The sequence below is a fragment of the Somniosus microcephalus genome, chromosome 22 (genome assembly GCF_052327205.1).
Source record: "Somniosus microcephalus isolate GS21.2 chromosome 22, FLI_Smic_1.0, whole genome shotgun sequence".
In the NCBI taxonomy this organism is placed as follows: Eukaryota; Metazoa; Chordata; class Chondrichthyes; order Squaliformes; family Somniosidae; genus Somniosus; species Somniosus microcephalus.
This window is the reverse complement of record NC_141008.1, coordinates 14,358,056-14,378,378: the sequence shown is the minus strand read 5'-3', so window position 1 is coordinate 14,378,378 and position 20,323 is coordinate 14,358,056. Positions and strand designations below refer to the sequence as shown.

General features: G+C 48.2%; 1 protein-coding gene across 1 annotated transcript in view; it reads right to left on the bottom strand.

Annotated features, from left to right (window-relative positions):
- LOC147102049 (sphingosine-1-phosphate transporter SPNS2-like) overlaps positions 1 to 20,323 on the bottom strand; it is a 122,377-nt gene that overhangs the window by 75,928 nt on the left and 26,126 nt on the right. The window lies entirely within an intron of this gene.

Sequence of the window (20,323 nt, the reverse complement as noted above, 5' to 3'; positions counted from 1 at the left end):
ATTAATGACTTGGATGAAGGGACCGAGAGTAATGTAGCCAAGTTTGCGGATGATACAAAGATGGGTGGGAAAGCAAGTTGTGCAGAGGAGTCAAAGAATCTGCAAAGGGATAGAGACAGGCTAGGTGAGTGGGCAGGCATGTGGCAGATGGAGTATAATGTGGGAAAGTGCGAGGTTATCCACTTTGACAGGAAAAATAAAAAAGTAAACTATTATTTAAAGGGAGAGTGATTACAAAATGCTACAGTTCAGAGGGACCTGGGGGTCCTTGTACATGAAACACAAAAAGTTAGCATGCAGGTACAGCAAGTAATCAAAAAGGCAAATGGAAATGTTGGCCTTTATTTCAAGGGGGTTGGAGTCTAAGCAGGGAAGTCCTGCTACAACTGTACAAGGTATTGATGAGGCCACACCTTGAGTACTGCGTATAGTTTTAGTCTCCTTATTTAAGGAAGGATATACTTGCATTTGAGGCAGTTCAGAGATGATTCACTAGGTTAATTCCAGAGATACGGGGTTGACTTATGAGGAAAGGTTGAGCAGGTTAGGCCTATACTCATTGGAATTTAGAAGAATGAGAGGTGATCTTATCGAAACATATAAGATACTGAGGGGGCTCGACAGGGTAGATGCAGAGAGGATGTTTCCCCTCGTGGGGAAATCTAGAACTCCGGGGCACAGTCTCAGAATAAAGGGTCGCCCTTTTAGAACTGAAATGAGGAGGAATTTCTTCTCAGAGGGTCGTAAATTTGTGGAATTCTCTGCCCCAGAGAGCTGTGGAGGCTGGATAATTAAATACATTTAAAATGGTGATAGACAGATTTTTGCAAGAAAAGGGAGTGAGCCCAAGATCAGCCATGATCTTATTGAATGGCGGAGCAGGCTTGAGGGGCCAAGTGGCCTATTCCTGCTCCTATTTCTTATGTTCTTATGTTCTCCCCCCAATGGTGCCCTTATCTCAGTACTGCTACTGCTTGAAGTTCTCACAGGAAGTCCCGGCCATGACTTGCAAAGGCCAGAACCATTTCCACTAGTGGTGGGAGAAGGACTGAGGGGAGAGGGGTCGTTCCACAATCATTTCCGTCAGGGCCAATGCTGGCACTAGGACTGGGCCCTCCTAAACACTGACTGTCAGCGAGATACTGTTCAGTTTACAAATCTTATCCACAAGGGCTTCTGACAATCCAAGTGTATCTGTAACATCACTCAGCTGATTTCTATAACCCATGGGATGCAATTTCTCCTACAGAATAAATAAACTTGACCAATAGTCACAACACTGACTGCAAGCCAAGCCACACACGCCCCTACCTTTCAACATCCACAGCACTGCGACAAAGAAACTGAGTGAAGTGCCCAGTGAGGAGAATGAGGCAAACGCAACACACTGGAAAACTGGCATTTTATCAAATATTGTAAGCCCAGGCATTTGCGTCTCATTAACATCAGAGACTTGAGATGAAACCTTGCCCAAAGATTGATAGAAGGTCACTTCTCACTTCACACAATCAATTAAATTCTTGGGCATCTGCAATTCATTGAGCGCCTGTGTTCAGCATCTGATTCAGGTTTCTGTGCTTTTCATGAGGAGCTTGCTGTCTTTATTCTAATGACCCATTAATGGTGTGATATTACAGCTGCCTATAACCCTCTGGGTGCTTCCTTTATTGGAAAGCCTCCGGGCCTTCTTTTTCCCTTTAATAACTTTGAACACAGCAAAATGGAAAATCTAAACTAAATTATAATGTTGCCGTGTTATTCCTGGTGTGCGCTACCCACTCCAGTCCCTGCGGTGCCCGCCGGTCGTGGGAGGCCCCGAGCAGGGCCAGCCGGGCGTGGAGAAGACCGCAGAAGAGAGGCAGGCAGGCAGCCAGAACGCCCCCCGCCCCCCCCTCCACCAGGCCGCTTCCATCCTGGACTTGTAGTTGTCCACCTTGGCCAGGCCACAGGAGCCGACCAAACGAAGGTCCGTGCTGGTGCAAAGGCGGACATTTTGCCACCATCATTCACAAATACTGAGGGTAGGTGGCTCTGGAGTTTAAACAACCAACAGTTTTATTTTGTCACGAGATGTTGGTGAGGAGACTCGTGGCACTTTTAGGTGCTGTTACACTCGACTATTGACAGAATTCAAGGTTGTGTGGAAACACAGTCTACATATAGATACTTGCTGTCCTTGCACCTACAACCTGCTGCGAGGCTCGTGTCCTGTCTACGATGAAAGGCAGTGTAATTGTCATGTGACACCATTTAAAAGGTCAATTATGATCATTTTACTACCAATTGCTATCAGCTATATGGCAGTAGGCTCAGTCTAAGGAAAAGAAGGAATTGAGAGACCTTTTTGCAAGTTATATTGAAGATTGCTCTTGTAATTAGGGATTCAGAGGGCCAGCTACTCACTGAAGAGCTCACGCACAGTCAAATCAGCCCGAGGCTGCATTAGGCCCTACAGGCCCGTTACCAGCGGCAACGAGCTACAGCCCACCACAGAATTACAGCCAATCACCTGCAGACCTGATCATTAACCCTTTACGCTGAAGATCTTTTTAGTTCACAACACATTGTGATTGACAGAATCCTGGCATGCCTCTTACACAAGATATCTTGGAGTGCGGAGAGGGGCAATATGTTTATACTGGCGTCTATGGGAAGAGGCCTGGCAGATTCACTCTGGTCCATATTGCCAGACCAGCATTGCTGCAATCCAGACTCAGAGGTACAAAGAGTTAGCCCCAGTACATTGCAACGCACACTGTACTGCTACTCTTTACTTCAAGGACATGTGTGGGCGAGCGCATTTGAGTGTGAGCCCAGGCTGTGCCCCTATCGCTGGTGAGACACGCACAGGAAGGGTTCTGAGTTACCCATACTAGGCTTTAGACTGGATTATCATTGCAAGAGCTTTATAGTGTTTGAGGACCGGGACCTCAAACCCGGCACTATGCTCATGGTCTACAGAGCAGCAGTGATACCCGCCCTGCTGTATGCCTCAGAGACATGGACCATGTACAGCATGCACCTCAAAGCACTGGAGAGGTACCACCAACACTGCCTCCGCAAGATCCTGCAAATCCATTGGCAGGATAGGCACACCAATGTCGGTGTTCTCGCTCAGGCCAACATCCCCAGCATCGAAGCTTTGACCACGCTCGATCAGCTCCGATGGACGGGTCACATTGTCCGCATGCCCGATACGAGACTCCCAAAACAAGCGCTCTACTCGGAGCTCCGGCATGGCAAGAGAGCCCCAGGTGGGCAGAGGAAACGCTTCAAGGACACCCTCAAAGTCTCCTTGAAAAAGTGTAACATCCCCACTGACACCTGGGAATCCCTGGCCCAAGACCGCACAAAGTGAAGGAGAAGCATCCGGGAAGGCGCCGAACACCTCGAGTCTCTTCGCTGGGAGCAAGCGGAAGCCAAGCGCAAGGAGCGCACGTCAACCCAAGCACCCCACCCACCCGCCCCTTCAACCAGCGTCTGCCCCACCTGTGACAGAGACTGTAGGTCTCGCATTGGACTCATCAGTCACCTGCGAGCTCATTTTTAATGTGGAAGCAAGTCATCCTCGGTTCCGAGGGACTGCCTAAGAAGAAGAAGACATGGGTTCTGTTATCTCCATTCTTTCCCACAACAGAATGATGGGTTTAGGTTGAAACTGGTAATAGTATATATACGTGTGTGTGTCAGTCGTGTACACAGAGGGAGAAAGGCAGAAGGCAAATGATGACTAGAACTAATGCAGTTATTTAGAAATCTAAACAGCATCAGGTATCAAACTCAACAATCGCTCATAAGAAACCCCTCAGCTGTAAAATTCAAAAGATGACGCTAAGTCAATAGATTTCTCTCTAATTGATACATCGACGTTAACAGACAGAAACAGGCCATTCGGCCCAACCAGTCCATGTCTGTGTTCACCCTCCACACGAGCAAATAGTCCTAATCTCATTGACCCACCCTGTTCCCATATCCCTTCATCCCCTTTTCCTTCAACCCTCTCCAATAATTCCATTTAAAGCAATCTGACTGGGCGCCTTTCAGTGGGTGCTTGCAAGCCTTAAAATTACTGACCCTTATCCTGTGTATCACTGACACACACATCCTCAACCTCCCATCTACGGACACCAGCTTTCCTGGAGAGCTGCCAACGTCAATCCTATTTATAAAAAATAAAAAAAAGGGGAATCGGCACAGCTCCTGACCAGTATCACTATTGCCTGTCACCTCAAGTATAAATAAAAAGGGCACTGGCATCACTTCCTCCCTGGGAGCTTCAGTCCCGCCTCCGCACAGCAACCACCTGTCTGCCTCCCACCACGGCCTTCCACAATGGCAACTTCGTGGCTGCAGAGATCAGTGGGTTTGTTGAGAAAAAATATCCACTGTCGCAATCAGGTGGGACCTTCCACAGGTCTATACAGATTGGTGGCCCTCCCCTGGTCTTGCCCAGAGAGAGTCAGGATAAAGCGGCTTTCCCCAAGAGTGCATTAGTGACGCAGTCAATTTAAAATTCTCATCCTCGTGTTCAAATCCCTCCATGGCCTCGCCCCTCCCTATCTCTGTAACCTCCGCCAGCCCTACAGCCCTCCGAGAACTCCGAGTCCCTCCAATTCTGGCCTCTTGTACATTCCCCACTTACTTGACCCCACCATTGGTGGCCGTGCCTTCAGCCGTCTAGGCCCTAAGCTCTGGAATTCCCTCCCTAAACCTCTCGACCTCCCGCTCCTCTTAAATCCCTACTACTTTGACCAAGCTTTCCGTCATGCCACACAATATGTCCTTCTTTGGCTTGGTGTCAATTTTTGTCTGCTAACGCTCCTGTGAAGCGCCTTGGGGCGTTTTCCTATTATGAAGGCGCTATATAAATACTGTAGGGATAGGTATGGGGATCTTCAGGTTCTGGAGCTCGTGAAGCCCCATCTACAACAACAACTACTACTTGTATTTATATAGCACCTAAACATCCCAAGGTGCCTCACAGGAGCATTATAAAAAAAAACACCGAGTCACAAAAGGAGATGTTAGGGCAGACGAGGTAGGTTTTACGGAGCGTCTTAAAGGAGGAAAGAAAGGTTTAGGGAGGGAATTCCAGAGCTTAGGGTCTTGGCAGCTGAAGGCACGGCCACCAAAGGTTGAGCGATTATAATCGGGGATGCTCAAGAGGCCAGAATTAGAGGAGCGCAGATATCTCGGGGCGGGGTTGTGGGACTGGAGGAGATTGCAGCAATAGGGAGGGGCGAGGCCAGGGAGGGATTTAAAACAAGGATGAGAATTTTAAAATTGAGGTGTTACTTAACCGGGAACCAATGTAGGTCAGCGCGCACAGGGGTGATGGGTGAACGAGATTTGGTGCGAGTTAGGACACGGGCTAGTGTTAGAAGTGTGCGTCTGCAGGCGTGACTGTGCGACAGGTCACTTTATAACGGGAAGATCCCATCAAGACACCATCTAGCGGCATGACAGAGTGATGACGCCTAAATAAGAAATGCACGACATACATAACATAGAAGATAGGAGGAGTAGGCCATTCGGCCCCTCGAGCCTGCTCCGCCATTCAATGAGATCATGGCTGATCATCCAAATTCAGTACCCGGTCCCTGCCTTCTCCCCATATCCCTTGATCCCTTTAGCCTTAAGAAATATAGAAACATAGAACAAATTTAAGGTGTTCTAGGTGTTCTGACCTGAAGGTGGTGAGCCAATGTGAAGATACAGTTACACAGGCACGAGCAGACCTCTTGTACCTCGCCCAAGTAACCAATCCTCGTGTGTCTGCCTGGGTCATGGGGGCGCCCATGGGCGAGCTCAATGCTGCCCTCCACACCCAGTCTGGCAATGGTCCTGGATGGCCTCAGGAGGGAGAACCCGAGATGATCTTTCTCATTCTCAGCTCGGTGGTGCTGAGGGCCACATGTAGCATCGCAGCCGTTGCCCCCTAGTTGGGATCACCTGACTCAGCACAAAGCAGGGATTGAATTTTGGGCCTTCCAGCTCTTTATGATAGCACACGATGTTCTCACCCACTCAACGTTGAAGGGAGTGCCTTAATAAAAAGTGTTTACAAACCCACCCCCACCACCAGCAGTCGCAATGAAGGATGCGCTTTGAATAGCCAGCCCGTCATGATCTCCGTGCGCTCAAATATTAGCCCTTGTGTTCGAGTCTGAGAGGTTACGTAAGTTTATGGGAGGTTTTTATCGCCCTTCAAATGCAAGCTGCAAATCTTGTTTGGGCCTTAAAAGGACTTGGTCATGGTCTTCTACAGTTCTTGGCTAATCGAATTTCCTGGAACTGTCAATCTCGAGACTCCGCCTGTGCCGTGTTTGCTGGTGGGATGAGTCTGCACGTTGGAGTTCGCAAATGGTCTACTGAATCTTGGACTCAATGTGGTTTTTCTTTTTATCACTTAGCTCCAGATTAGGGCAGCCAACTCTGTCTGGGTGTATTCATCACATGACCTCCAGCCGCCAACCACCCCGTCCCCCCCCCATACTCCCGCCATTGGTCGCCCGACATGTCCATCCTCGCAGGGCACCAATTGCAAACCAAAGAGACGCTTCGTTAGCCAATTGGATGGTTCTTGACTGTCACTCAAACAGCCTCCCCCTCCACTCCATCTCCAATATTTTTACCACTAATAAACAAAAGTGTTCAAAGATAGTGACAAAAACACACAATTGTTTTTAAACACTCCGATAATCTTTCTCCTGGGTTGCTCGTAGCAGTTCCCAGGAGATTAATCTTCCATTCCTGGAGGCTCCAGCACAATCCTGGAGAGCTGTCAACACTAGTTCCCCTTGAGGGAGCCTTCCCTCCCCTTCTCTTTTCTCAAGCCTCCCCCTTTCTCCACAAACCATCCTCTGGCCTAGCCAACAGGCAGACAACCCGCCCCGGGACCTCCCCTGGTGCTGCTCTGAAGCGGCTGCGCAAGAAGCAGGCCCTGGGTGATGAACCCTTCCTCCCTCTTTGTGCTGAAGTGCCTGACCTCCACTCAATAGCGCCCCACAGTGGCTCGGATGAGATGAGGCACACACAGCATGGAGGGAGGGGGTAATCCTGAGCACATCCCACTATCCCAGCAAGTTTGTAGCTCCTCCAGCATTGCCATAAAACCTGCTGAAGTGCCTTGAAAGTGTTAAATGGCAGAGCCGGGCGAGCACATTCCATACATGTAACAATATGGCGTTGCCATTTTCCAATCTTTCCCTTTCATGGCACTAGTACAAGCTTGGGAATAAAACCTACCACAAATATGCCCAGCACAGGTAACACACACGGTTATAGTGATACACAAATCACACGGGACCATTGTCACACTGAGCGCAAGTCTTCTCAAAATATATTCATTTTATTAAAAGAAAGAATGAATTTGCATTTCTGTAGCGTCCTCCACGACCTCAGGATGTCCCAAAGCGTTTTTATAGCCAATGACATCCTTTCGAAGCGTAGTCACTGGTCAGGACACTGGGGAAAACTCCCCTGCTCTTCTTCAAAATGGTGCCATGGGATATTTTACATCCACCCGAGAGGGCAGACGGGGCCTTTAATTTAACGTCTCATCCTAAAGACGGCACCTCCGGCAGTGCAGCACTCCCTCCGCACTGCACTGGAGTGTCAGCCTGGATTATCTGCTTGAGTCTCTGGAGTGGGACTCGAACCCACAACTTTCTGACTCAGAGGTGGTTTGTTCATTATTATTTTTAAAAAAGGTGACATTTGAAGCAGTGACTCTTGTGCCATGCTTTAAGCCGGCCATCAGCAGTCTAGCTCATCAGTATTGGGTTGTAGGACACTGACATCAGGTGTAGGGCTGGTGGATGTTCGAAGCCATGGACCCAGCCCTCACTGATGGGGGTTACATGCCCCTCCAACAAAGGCTGTTCCCCCAGCTCTAAGGACAAGCACTACCTGTGCCAGTGAAAGTACTGTTTCCCTCACTGCGCTGGGTGGAAACCTTTTGACTAATTGGACTCCTTCCAAGAATGACTTCATAGTGCAGTTGGCTAGAAACCGTTCCAAATGCACTTTTTTTGATTAGTTTATTTCTAACAGTACTTGAGCCTGGGTGAGGTGGCCCTTCATTGTTGGGGCTGGATAGACTCACTGGCTGGATGGAGTCAACACCTGCCCATCAGTTATATCACGAGAAATAAATGGAGTGGAAGGGTTGTCAACCCTCCAGGATTGCCCTGGAGTCTCCAGGAATTAAAGATTGATCTCCTGGGCACTGCCGTGAACAAACCCAGGGTGAAAAGAAATCATCGGGCTATTAATATAATTGTGTCTTTTCATTTTCTTCGATTGTTAGTTATAAAGATATCAAGAGATGGGGAAGAGGCTGTTTGACCGAGCAGGGCATTTGGAGGTGGGAGGTCATGTGACAAAACCGCCAGGAATACGTCCAAATCAGAGTTGACAACCGTAAAGTGGAGAACTGGGGAGCTTCTCTCCAGCAAACACACAACGCGGTAACGGCCAGCGAGAGTTTGGTGGCAATTTTCAGCGTGGCCTGTGACGCAAAAGACAGAAACAAAATGGTTTTGAAATTCCTCCCATCGATAATTTTACCGAAAAAAATAATACAGGAAAGTCCCAAAAAACATTTCTGGTAAAATTACAAAGGTTATAATTTGCTTTTATGTGGTTGAGCTTAATTTGGAAATCATCCTGGGGAGCGAGGAAGAAAATTAGATTAAAGGAATTAAGGAATGAAGCCACAATGGGAAAGCTGGGAGGTGACTGAAAGCTTAGTCATAATGATGGACTTTGAGAAGGTTTTCAAAATACATCGCAGTTACAACACAGAAACAGGCCATTCGGCCCAACCAGCTCCTGCTAGCATTTACCCCCCACATGAGCAAATAGTCCCAATCACATTTACCCACCCCGCTCCATTATCCTTTTTCCTTCACCCACTTATCCAATCTGTCTTTCAGATGAGATGTTAAACCGAGGCCCCGTCTGCCCTCTCAGGTGGATGTAAAAGATCCCACGGCACTATTCGAATGGGACTTCTCCTGGTGTCCTGGCTAATTTTTATCCTTCAACCAACATTCACTAAATCAGATTATCTAATCATTTATCTCATTCTTGTTTATGGGAGCTTGCTGTGCACAAACTGGCTGCCGCGTTTCCTACATTACAACAGTGGCTACAATTCAAAAGTACTCCATTGGCTGTAAAGTCCTTTGGGACGTCCTGAGGTCGTGAAAGGCGCTATAGAAATGCAAGTCTCTCTTTTAAATGTACCAGAGGGAGAGACAGAGGGATTTAGGGATGGAGTTCCAGCGAGGAGAGCACGGTGGCTCCAGGCACGGCCGCCAAGGGTGGGGTGAATGGAGTGGGGAGGGTGGATGAAAGGCCACAGGCAGAGAATTACTAACAGGAAGTCTTTCTGCCACAAAGTGTAATGAGGCATCAGCGAGATGGCAGGACGGTGCCACAGCTGGCAAAGGGGCGATCGTGGCACAGCAGTGAATAATCGTGCTACAGCGGAGCTTGCTGCAAAAGGGTTCGCCAAGAATAAGGTGAAACGTTTGAGGATTCCAAATCGGTGGCAGATAATCACAGGCTGTGCCAGCGAGGAACTGAGACAAAATCCTTCCGTCCATCCCTCCCCTCCACTCCACTCCCCCCACCCCCACTCACTAAGCTGAAAACATCCCATTTCCAATTACTTTTCTGCATTTCCCAAATAGTTCCTGTTGGGACAAAGGAACACTCTTATCAGAGCAAGCCAAAATAATTGGCAGGAAATAGGCGACATAATCATGAGGTGTCGCAGCCCATCTGTAATTGGCACTGACTTTGTGAGCATCTACATGGAGAACTAAAGCCTGACTGTAACTGCAGGAGACTGGTCCTCCATCGATCGTGCTCAATAGCCCACCGATCGGGATCACTGTATAATTTTTTCAGCCAAAGTGGAATCCCTCACATTGATCAGCATTATATTCCATTCGGTGGGCAGTTTGTCTGCCAGTTGCATCAACCTGGAACTGTTTAACTGCATCCTCTGTCTTTACTGCTCGTCCTACATTGTGTTGACAAGTTTACATTCGAGTTGAATAAGCAGTAATTCAGACAGATTAGAAGAGCTGGCCCCCAAGCACTGACCCCTGCTGAACCCCCACCACCCACAGCTTGACACTTGCCCCGCTGCGAGTACTTTCTCTTCCCTATCTTTTTTTTAAATTGACAATTCTTGTCCAGTTCCACATTGGGCCCTGGATTCCTGTGGTTTTTAGTTTAATTAGGAATCTTCCATGCAAAACATTGTCAAGGGCATTTTGAAAGTCTGCACAAACTAGATCAGAGAGAGACCTCCGCTAGTTACTGTAATGTCATCAAGGAGGTTCGCGGGAAAGGATCCTCCCCCTTCCCATTCCATGCTGGCTGCTTCTTGACTAATATCTCTTCTAACCCAGCGCTCAGGACGGTTTCCGCCCTACTACCTGGAACTGGTGTTAGGCTAATGGGCGTGTAGTTGCCTGCGTTCCAAGAGAGAGGACAACGGCCCCTCTGCTTTGGGCGAGGGTTGAGGGGACGCCGTTAATTAGGCGGAGGTAACAGTTCCCAATTTGACGCGTGGCCCCTTTAAGAAGCAAGCCCTCCTGATCAGTCTGCCCAATTTGTTTTCTCGCCCCTGTCAGGGGCGCGGTGGGCCTGCGCTCGGTCAAAGGAGCTGCCTCACTGAGCGGCCCGTCCCTTGGCGTGAATGCAGCCTGGCAGTCCAGTGAAAGGGCGGAGCAGGCTACAGTGATGCTATGGCGAAGAGGCATCATTTTTAATATAACCCAGCCTGCGCATCACCGTGGCAGATGGGCGAGAGTGAATCAGCAGGAACCTCGACTCACGGGCCAACAGACATGTGCCTCGCCACTCTTGGTGCCTGATAAATGGACTGTCAGCGACCCTGCACTGGTGCTTGGGCCTATTTATATGGTAATCATCTGGCCATATGCTCCAAAAAAAAAAATCTATAACAATTAAAAGAGATTGACTTAATAGCAGAAACTAGGCTCCCTCCATAACTGTAAACCTGCAGAAAACTCCAGCCAAACCGCAGCTCATTCAGACAGGATTCTACGACCACACACCCCCTCACTTGCACCTGTGTGGTCTCACAATGCTGCCTTTTATGGCTGTAGCTCAGGGCTGTTAATCTCAAACTCTGCATCAATCAGCAAACCCCACTACCTCATGCAGCCTACACTTGCATTTGGATCTGAGCACATGCGAGGGATTGGGAGCCTATTGGAAAGTCGCAGTAACTTGGAATAGGAACCTACAGAGATTTTCAATTGGCCGCCCAGGCTCGATACTGACGCAGATAGGCAGATCCATTATAGAAACCGCCTCATCTCCATTGCCAGTGAAATCGAAGGAAATGAAAGTCGGGCGGGTTCGATAACGGGTGGGCGATCCGCTACGTCAGCTTCACGCCCGGGCGGCAAGGCTTCATCAGTTGTTCCACTTCCTTTCATTAAAATAACCTTCCTATGAGGAATAAAAGATAAGGGCACTCGTTGTAAGATTACAAGATAGGAAGACTAGGATGTTTTACTACGTTAAAGGCGCTATATAAATGCAAGTTGTTGTTGTTGACTTTTGAACAGCGCCTTTCACGACCACAGGACATCCCAAAAGCGCTTTACAGCCAATGGGGGTAAATTTGACTTTGGCCGAGCGTGTAAAACACTGATATCGGATCAACCGCCTGATATTCATCTCTCCCAATGAACATAAGAAATAGGAGCAGGAGTAGGCCATTCGGCCCCTCGAGCCTGCTCCGCCATTCAATGAGATCATGGCTGATCTGATCTTGGCCTCAGCTCCATTTTCCTGCCTGCTCCCCATAACCCTCGATTCCCCTGTTTTTCCAAAATCTGTCAATCTCCGCCTTGAATATATTCAATGACCCAGCCTCCACAGCTCTCTGGGGTAGAGAATTCCAAAGATTCACGACCCTCTGAGAGAGGAAATTCCTCCTCATCTCTGTTTTAAATGGGCGACCCCTTATTCTGAAACTATGCCCCCGAGTTCTAGATTCCGCCAGGAGGGGAAACATCCACCCTGCACCTACCCTGTCAATCCCCCTCAGAATCATCAATGTTTCAATAAGATCACCTCTCATTCTTCTAAACTCCAATGAGTATAGGCCCAGCCTGCTCAACCTTTTCTCCTAAGACAACCCCTTCATCTCAGGAATCAACCTGGTGAACCTTCTCTGAACTGCCTCCAATGCAAGTATATCCCTCCTTAAATAATGGAAGTCAACAAAAATGAAAATGGTTGATCCGATATCTGGAGCGGCTGGAGCTCACGTGGAGAAACCTCCCAGAGCATGTCCAACCACAGATGCCGAGCCTACTCGATGCACAGCAACAAGAGGTGAATCAGCATGACCAACTCCAGTGTATTTAGCCGACACGCTGCAACTGAACCATTTCTTTGACAGTCAATCTACCCTAATTTGAGCTTCCAGGCTTAATAGGTTATTAGGTAAAAATCTCCCCTAACATCATATTGAGTTGCAAATCCAGTGAGATTCATCACGACCCTGTCAGTACTGCAGGCCGATTCACACAAGAATATACCATCCAGTCTTTGAACTGGGAGCGTGCGCACTCTCAACCCAGACAAACAACAGGATGATCCCGGGTTTAATGTTATATCTATGAGCTGTTTTTAAAAAATATATATATTATATAAAATGCTGCCAGAGATGTATGCACTTGGCTCCTTTATAAATTCCTACACTAATGGGCTTGCAGACATTGATGTGTCTATCAGGGCAGCAGATTGGAAGCAAATCTCCAACACGGTTCAGCAGGATGACTTGTGCCGCAAACAGAACGCACCAAATTAAAAACAGATGCTCCGGCCTCAGCCTGGGCACATCCATCACTCTCAGTAAAGCCACCGGGAGGAGTTTGCGGAGGGACGAGGGCCAACTTAGCCTGATGAGCTGCTGACATAACACTCTCCACAGACTGAGCTGCAGCCATGGTGTAAGGGCAGTGAAACGCCGTCAGAAAATGGCGGCTTCAATTCTGGGTTGTTTATGAATTATAACCACACTGAACTAAATAGGTGACAATAAACAGCAGGCAGGAAACCGGCACTGAGCTGGGTAAATCAAGGGTTTCTGATGAGGTCACAAAACGTTTCAGCAAAGCTTGGGGTCTCATCAACATCACTGGAGCCACTGAGCGTTGCTCTAGTCACTATAGCACCATTGCCCATGAGTAATTATGGCCTTCTATCGATGCCAGCCACCTCTTCTCTTTAAAGTCTGCAGGAAATGGTTTATATTTCCTGTGAAACTAGTTGACCTCCCGTGATGTTGCTCGTGGATTGGGCTCTGGATTTTGTCAATGGGGAGCTTTTGGAGGCGGGGCTCCCACTTGTCGGGTTTTAGTCCCGCCTCCATCGACTTCTGGCCAACCCACACTATTTTTCCTTGATTGACCTTGTTAAGCCTGCCCAGCGGGCTCAGCAGGTCAATTAAGGGAAAGCCAGTTACAGGTGACGTCAGCGAGTGCCGTTTCATAGAAACATAGAAGATAGGAGCAGGAGTAGGCCATTCGGCCCCTCGAGCCTGCTCTGCCATTCAATGAGATCATGGCTGATCATCCAAATTCAGTGCCCTGTTCCTGCTTTCTCCCCATATCCCTTGATCCCTTTAGCCTTAAGAAATATATCCAACTCCTTCTTGAATATATTTAATGAAATGGCCTCAATTGCCTTTTGTGGTAGAGAATTCCACAGGTTCACCACTCTCTGGGTGAAGAAATTCCTCCTCATCTCTGTCCTAAATGGCTTACCCCTTATCCTTAGACTGTGACCCCTGGTTCTGGACTCCCCCGCCATCGGGAACATCCTTCCTGCATCTAGTCTGTCTAGCCCTGTTAGAATTTTATAAGTTTCAGTGAGCTCCCCTCTCATTCTTCTAAACTCCAGCGAATATAAGCCCAATCGACCCAATCTCTCCTCATACGTCATTCCTGCCATCCCAGGTATCAGTCTGGTGAATCTTCGCTGCACTCCCTCCATGACAAGAATGGCCCAGAACTTGGTGTCGGGGGCTTGCCGCGCGTGCAAGCCCCCGATGTGCGCTCACCCGGCGCGCCGACATCTGAAACCTGGCCCGCAGTGGATTTCCTTTCAGTGGCCAGGTTCTGATGTCGGCGCGCTGTGCTAACCTGACCCAGCGGCGTAGTTAGTGCGATGTGCCGGCTGGGATCAGGTGAGCACTGTTCAGCCAATCAGGGGAGGGGAAACTTCATTCATAAGTTTGAGTGTAAGAACTGTCAAACTCATGAGAAGTACTGCACCCCAAAACACTACTTAAACTTTAAATCAAATTTTAAAAAACATCCCAATCATTAAATTAATTTAAACAATAATTTTTTTTTTGAAAAAAATACATTTTTAATAAAAAGGGTCTAAAACTAAACTTACCTTATTGTAGATTCTTTAAAATAATAAACCTGTGGAAAAAAAATTCTAAATTGCACTAAAACACCACTTACCTGTAAAAATAAATATTTACGTGTGCTTTTTACAAGCGTAAAGACCGGAAGCCTTTACACATGCGCAAATCCCCCAAAACAGAGGAAATCCAAGACGCACGCGCTGCCCCCTACAGCGCACACGCTAGCCTCTTCACCTCTTGGGTTAGAGGAGAGGAAATGCCGGTTTTCAGCGCATGCTGAAAACCGGCATTTCCTCCGGCCAAACGCGTGAGTACCCCTTCCGTACTCACGCGTTTGGGGAGGAATTTCTGCCCCAATATCCTTCCTCAGATAAGGCGACCAAAACTGCGCGCAATACTCAAGGTGTGGTCTCACCAAAGCCCTGTACAACTGCAGCAAGACATCCTTGCTCCTGTACTTGAATCCTCTCGCTATGAAGGCCAACATGGTGGCATAGTGGTTAGCACTGTTGCCTCACAGCGCCAGGGACCCGGGTTCGAATCTGGCCTCGGGCGACTGTCTGTGTGGAGTTTGCACATTCTCCCCGTGTTTGCGTGGGTTTCCTCTGGGTGCTCCGGTTTCCTCCCACAGTCCAAAGATGTGCGGGTTAGGTTGATTGGCTATGATAAATTGACCCTTAGTGTTAGGGGGATTAAATACGTGGGGTTACAGGGATAGGGTGGGATATGTGTTGGTGTAGGGGTTACAGGGATCGGGTGGGATATGTGTCGGTGCAGGCTCGATGGGCCGAAATGGCCTCTATCTGCACTGTGGGGTTTCTGTGATTTCTGTGAACATACCATTTGCCTTCTTAACCGCCTGCTGCACCTGCATGCTTACCTTCAGCGACTGGTGCACAAGGACACCCAGGTCTCGTTGCACTTCCCCTTCTCCCAATCTATTGCCGCTCAGATAATAATCTGCCTTCCTGTTTTTGCCACCAAAGTGGATAACCTCGCATTTATCCACATTATACTGCATCTGCCATGCATCTGCCCAATCACCCAACCTGTCCAAATCATACTGGAGTTTCTCTGCATCCTCCTCATAGCATACACGCCCACCCAGCTTTGTGTCGTCTGCAAACTTGGAGATATTACATCTAGTTCCCTCGGCTAGATCATTTATATATATTGTGAATAGCTGGAGTCCTAGCACCGATCCCTGTGGTACTCCACTAGTCACTGCCTGCCACTCGGAAAAAGACCCGTTTATTCCAACTCTTTGCTTCCTGTCTACCAACTAGTTCTCTATCCAAGTCAGTACCTTGCCCCCAATCCCATGTGCCTTAACTTTACACGCTAATCTCTTATGTGGGACCTTATCGAAAGCCTTCTGAAAGTCCAAATACACCACATCCACTGGTTCTCCCTTATCTATTCTACCAGTTACATCCTCAAAAAATTCCAGTAGATTAGTCAAGCACGATTTACCTTTTGTAAATCCATGTTGACTTTCACAGAATCACAGAAACCCCACAGTGCAGATAGAGGCCATTTCGGCCCATCGAGCCTGCACCGACACATATCCCACCCGATCCCCGTAACCCCTACATCAACACATATCCCACCCTATCCCCGTAACCCCATGTATTTAATCCCCCGAACACTAAGGGTCAATTTATCATAGCCAATCAACCTAACCCGCACATCTTTGGACTGTGGGAGGAAACCGGAGCACCCGGAGGAAACCCACGCAAACACGGGGAGAATGTGCAAACTCCACACAGACAGTCACCCGAGGCCGGATTCGAACCCGGGTCCCTGGCGCTGTGAGGCAACAGTGCTAACCACTATGCCACCGTGCTGCCCTTTGTCCGATCCCGTCACTGTTTTCCAAGTGCTCTGCTGTTACATCTTTTATAATGGACTCTAGCATTTTCCCCACTACCAATGTCAGGCTTACCGGTCTGTAATTCCCCGTTTTCTCTCTACCACCTTTTTTGAACAGTGGGGTAACATTAGCTACCCTCCAATCCATGGGAACTGTTCCAGGATCTATAGAATTTTGGAAGATGACCAGCAATGCATCTACTATTTCTAGGGCCACTTCCTTAAGTACCCTAGGATGTAGATTATCAGGCCCTGGGGATTTATCGGAGATGAAATGTCATCGTTTGACGGCTCTGTGAAGCTGTCAAACACTGACAATCTGTCTTCTAAGTTGTGTCTTCACTCAAGACTCAATTAGAAAGCCTCCCTGACCAGAAAGCAGAAGGCTGCAGCTTTTGACAGTTCAGCGGCCATTCTGCTTTCTGTGCCAGTGAGCTGAGGGACTCCCGAGACCTGAAGGGAGGAAGCCTGCAGGAGAAAGTAAAGGTAAGTAAAACTTATTAAAACACTTTACACACACCTCACACACTTACCTCTCCACACATGCACCCATTACTCACCTGCACACTGGACATCTCGACCCCTCCGACCCTCGCACACCGACGGCGCGCCTCGCTGACCCTGGCGAGGTTCAGAGCCGTCAGGAAGCCCACACTTCAGGGCTCAAAATAGGGATTAGCCAAAAAACTGCCTGTTAACTACCTGTTATCAGGCAGTTAATTGGCATTAATCCTCCCGGTGCGGGTCGGCTACCTGCTTCCTGGCAAGATGGCATGGAGGCAGGTTGGGAGTGGGTTGGGCACCCGCCCCCAAATTCTGCCATTTTCCCGGCAGTCCCGCCTCCAAACCCGCCTCCCCAGGGCTGGCAAAATCCAGCCCTTGGCCGCTCCTGGTGCTTGGTGGACCAGTGTTTAGCATGTCATGACCACAAGTGTTCTCTCCCCGCTCACTCCCCCTGCCTCCAAACCTTCCTTCTCTCTCTCCCCCTGAGCTCACCTCCCATCCCCCTTTCTCTATGGGGTTATTATTTAAGTTCAAACCAAAGAACTACCAAAGTTTACAGTCATTCAGCACACTGGGGGTAATTGTGGGGGTTATTTTGACTTTGAGCGATAGTGTAAAGTGGGCGATATTGGATCAGCTGCCCGTTAGACATCTCTCCCGATTGAAGTCAACTGTAATGAAAATGGGGAGTGATATATAATGGGCGGCTGATCTGATATCATCCGTTTTACACTATCACTATTATGTGTCTGTATCGGCTCTTTGCTAAAACAGCCCAAAACTAATCCCATTGTCCCGTTCTCTCCCCGTAGCCCTGTATCTTCTTCAAATATTTATCCACTTTTCTCTCTGCCTCAACCTCTCCCTGCAGTAAAGTATTTTGTATGCATCATTCCCAATTCCTTCTCTCCACCACCATGTTATGACTTCATTTTCTGTGCCACACACTTCAGAAAAGTACTTAAAGAAAATTGGGAATTCAGCAGGAGCTGCGACACACTCCTGACTTTATTTAATCAATTTTCCTTCCGTGAATAACCCGAGACAGGTGCAAAATCCAACATGGCTGCCCTGTGTGCATTTTTGTGGGAATATGATTGGTCCATGGTGATGCATGGTAACCATGACGACTGTTGGAATCTGATTGGTCTGTGGTGTTACATGGTGAGGATGGAATGTTACAGGCTCACAACACTAATATAGATTTGGAGTGTTGATTACTATTTCTTAGAAACATTTTTCAGTATATAGTCCTTCAACTATTTGGGAATAGTCCACCTCCGTAACATCGCCGTCTCCGCCCCGCCTCAGCTCATCCGCTGCTGAAACCCTCAGCCCATCCGCTGCTGAAACCCTCAGCCATGCCTTTGTTACCTCTAGGCTTGACTATTCCAACGCATTCTTGGCTGGCCTCCCACATTCCACCACACGTAAACTTGAGGTCATCCAAAGCTTGGCTGCCCGTGTCCTAACTCGCACCAACTCCCGTTCGCACATCACCCCTGTGCTCGCTGACCTAACTGGCTCCCGGTTAAGCAACGCCTCGATTTCAAAATTCTCATCCTTGTTTTCAATCCCTCCATGGCCTCACCCCTTCCCATCTCTGTAATCTCCTACAGCCCCACAAACCCCCACCGCCCCCCCGCCCCGAGATATCTGCGCTCCTCTAATTCTGCCCTCTTGAGGATCCCTGATTATAATCGCTCAACCATTGGTGGCCGTGCCTTCTGTTGCCGAGGCCCGAAGCTCTGGAATTCCCTGCCTAAACCTCTCCGCCTCTCTACCTCTCTTTCCTCCTTTAAGACGCTCCTTAAAACCTACCTCTTTGACCAAGCTTTTGGTCACCTGCCCTAATTTATCCTTATGTGGATCGGTGTCAAATTTTTTGTCTTAAAATACTCCTGTGCAGTGCCTTGGGACGTTTTACTACATTAAAGGTGCTATATAAATACACGTTGTTGTTGTTGAATGTAGTTTGTAAATGATTTAGGTGACAGCATGTTACAGATAAGTGCAATACTGGATCTGAAAGGGCATTTCATCAAGTGATTAACATCACTGTAATACCTAGTTGAATCTAATTTCAGCCAGCGGTATAATTCCACAATTTTGTTTATTAACTCTAATTATAATTTTAGCAATAAATGGCGTGAGGGCAATCTGATTTCAGACCTTGTGTTGGTCAACGGGGTGGTCTTTTGCAGGTACAGAGTAGGAAGTGGTGAGTCACCAGCTGATTCTCCATCCAACCCTCCCCCCTATCTTGTGCATGAACTTGGCCTCCTCGCTTGTCCACTCTCCCCTCCCCTCCCCTCCTCTCTCTCCCCCGCCTCTCCTGAAATTGGGATTGCTCCGTGTGAGAAACTGGGAGGAACGAACACAAATTCCGACGTTTCGAACAGGCTCCCAGATATATTATTGCAACTTTGGCCGTGGGAGGGCACCGTGCGGATTTTAATCTGGAGGGCTGCCCAAAGTCTCCTGCAGTCATCAGTGTTTCAGTATGCGAGGCATTTACCTATCAATTATTTGCCGTGTTTAAGACAGGGCCGAAGCTTAAATCTGTGAGAAAAGGGATACATTTCTCTAATTCCAGGCACAAAACACAATCTTTATTTTTGCTTCTCCCTTGCTTTTCTTCCTGCACTGAAGTCCCATCCCCTCCTCGCAGTTTACAGCTGCAAATCACTGTCCTTGCCTCTTTATTTCCTTCTCTATAATCCTTTCACACAAACGCTGGGCTCGTGATGTACAGTCCCAGTGCAGGGCTATTTGCATTGAAGTGATTTAGCTGCTCACTGCAGCTGGTGTTTCGCATAACAGGACTAAATCTCTTTTTTAAAAAAGGTTCATCCCCAACTTTTAACTGCAAGCCTATTTTCAACCATATAATGTCCAGGGAAATAATCTCAGTTCCGTTCCCACTAGGCAGGATTATTTTATCTTTTCATTATTTTTTGATTTTTCTCACTTTTCCTGCACTGAGCCAAGTGATAATTTTTAAAAAAAATTGGTGATGATCATGGGAAAGATTTGCATTATATACATAATCCGAAAATCGGACAGTGGGGGGAATGGAGGAGGGCAGCACGGTGGCATAGTGGTTAGCACTGTTGCCTCACAGCGCCAGGGACCCGGGTTCAAATCCGGCCTTGGGCGACTGTCTGTGTGGAGTTTGCACATTCTCCCCGTGTTTGCGTGGGTTTCCTCCGGGTGCTCCGGTTTCCTCCCACAGTCCAAAGATGTGCGGGTTAGGTTGATTGGCTATGATAAATTGACCCTTAGTGTTAGGGGATTAAATGGGGATATGTGTTGGTGTAGGGGTTACGGGGATTGGGTGGGATATGTGTCGGTGCAGGCTCGATGGGCCGAAATGGCCTCTATCTGCACTGTGGGGTTTCTGTGATCTTCTGTGATCTGAGAAGGGGAAGAGGGAGAAAAAAAGGGAAGGGTGTAGGAGGACAAAGAGGGGGGGGAATGAGGAGAAAGGGGGAAAGGAGGAGG